This window comes from Nylanderia fulva, unplaced genomic scaffold (genome assembly GCF_048542155.1).
Source record: "Nylanderia fulva isolate GAGA-0341 unplaced genomic scaffold, ASM4854215v1 Scaffold1535, whole genome shotgun sequence".
Taxonomy (NCBI): Eukaryota; Metazoa; Arthropoda; class Insecta; order Hymenoptera; family Formicidae; genus Nylanderia; species Nylanderia fulva.
The window spans coordinates 8964-11539 of NW_028189768.1; positions in this window are offsets into that span (position 1 = coordinate 8964).

A 2576-nucleotide genomic window follows, 5' to 3' on the forward strand; every position below is an offset into this window, starting at 1 on the left:
CTTTTGGAGAAATTATGATGATTGAGAGTGGTGACGTTTTGGTCAATATGTGTGGCAAACTCCGAATCGACGAAGGTATTGGCGAAAAGAGCGTTAGAGAGATCAGCGAGGCGCACGAGGCATGTTACCTCGGTTGCTTGCGGGCGGAGAGCGGCGCGCCCGATTTTGAGATGACCATCGCGTTGAAGCACGAACAACCGATAGCGTCGCGCCCGCGGAGGTTGTCATTCGCTGACAAGGAGGCTTTGTGCGGTATTTTAGACAGGCGCTTGAGTGATGGAACCATACGACACAGCGATTTCCCGTATGCGAGTCCCATCGTGCTCGTTAGGAAAAAAGACGGAAGTATTCGTTTGTGTATCGATTATCGCGAACTAAACAAAATCACGGTGCGAGATAATTTCCCCACGGAATTGATCGACGATAATATTGATCGCTTGAGAAGCAAAAAATATTTCTCGATTTCGGGTTTAAAGGATGGATTCCATCACGTCAGGATGCATCCCGCGTCGATAAAATATGCGTCATTTGTGACGCCGCTGGGGCAGTTTGAATGGCTACGTATGCCGTTCGGACTGACGAACGCGCCGCGTGTGTTTCAGCGTTTTATACATATGGTGTTTGTGAAAATTCGTGACGAACCCGAAAAGAACGAAATAAAATATTATGAATTGCGCGACGGATTGGCCTATCGAAAGGACAAAAATGGGAAAGTTTATTGGTTCCCGCGGAGGCGGGACAAAGTCAGAGAATACGGTCGGAATAAAAAAAAAAAAAGAAAAAAAAATTTGATACCAAAATTTAAAGGACCGTATGTGATATGGAAAGCGCTCGATTATGACCGATATATTGTGTAACGGCGTGGCCGTTAATAACGCCTCGCGGGCCGATCACCCGCCCGCCACTTGAGGCTATGGCGCCTAAGGCGCCCCTAAACACAAAAACATAAGCGATACACGGGTCACCCTACCCCAGGGGCGCCCCACTACAACCCCCAGAGGCGCCCCACTACGACGCCGGCGTTATCCCCACCACAGCCTCGATGTAGAGTGGGGGAACCGCCGGCAGGGTATATAAGCCGGCTCGACGGATGAGCCGGCACCAGTCCTGTTCCGGACCTCCTAGCCAGGCAACGGGTTTCTCGTTGTTACGCCGGGTTTCCCGGTTTCCGGTCTCTTCCTGCTATACACCGGGTGACGGGTTTCTCGTCATTACGCCGGGTTTCCCGGTTTCCGGTTCTTCCTGCTACACGCCGGGCAACGGGTTTCTCGTTGTTACGCCGGGTTTCCCGGTTTCCGGTTCCTCCTGCTACACGCCGGGCAACGGGTTTCTCGTTGTTACGCCGGGTTTCCCGGTTTCCGGTCTCTTCCTGCTACACGCCGGGCAACGGGTTTCCCGGTTTCCGGTCTCTTCCTGCTACACGCCGGGCAACGGGTTTCTCGTTGTTACGCCGGGTTTCCCGGTTTCCGGTCTCTTTCTGCTATACACCGGGTGACGGGTTTCTCGTCATTACGCCGGGTTTCCCGGTTTCCGGTTTCTTCCTGCTATAAGCTATACGCCTCCGTACACCATATCTCTAAGTTATACCGGGTAATTTGTAAATCTTTTCCGGACACCGCTACAGGCTACACGCCTCCGCATTTTGTTTATACCGAGTAGTCAATAAGTTTCTCTATTTAGGGCTTTACGCCAACAAACATTTCGTTTATACCGAGTAGTCAATAAGTTTCTCTATTTAGGGTTTTATGCCAACAAACATTTCGTTTATACCGAGTAGTCAATAAGTTTCTCTATTTAGGCTTTATGCCAACAATCATTTTGTTTACTTGTTTCTTTTTAAATAAACCAAAGCATTGTTAATAAGGAATAAGCGAGTCTGAATCTCCCCCTTCCTCCCGAATCCTGGAACCGGCGAGCCGATCCGCGGCGTCGGGAAAGGTGAACCGTTACATGGCGCCCGAACAGGGACCTGCCCAGTGGAGATCCCGACTCGCTTAAGCCTATCCAGATGCCCGCGTGGGTAAATCAATTATCAAAATCCGAAGCTATTGCCTTGGCCAAAAGACACGGAATCGATAGCCAAGGAACTTTAGACGAGGTCCGCCGACGCCTCCGCCGATTTGTCGGGCAAAACCCCGCGCTATTTCGAACTTACCTACCTGTGCCCACTATCAACGTCGAAATGGCCACCGGAAGCCCAACCAAACGAAGAAGCTACCACCCCGACACCTGTTGAACCGGCCAGGATCATGGATCAGATCCGAAAATGGGGGTGCCACTTCGAGGGCAAGGACCCCCTGGCATTCCTCGAGCGTACGGAAGAGCTGTGCCTGGGCTACGGCTACACCGACGCCCAGATGCTGTTAGGGCTACCCGAACTCTTACGGGGAGACGCCCTGCTGTGGTATCGCAACATCCGCGATACCATAGCCAGCTGGGCCTACTTTTGCCAAGCTGTCCGCCAGCAATACCTGCCAAGCGGGTATGAGAGACAGATGAAAAGGACGATCCAGGGACGTCAACAACGCCCTAAAGAGTCCTTCCAAAAGTACGCCACCGAGGTTCTGACCATGATG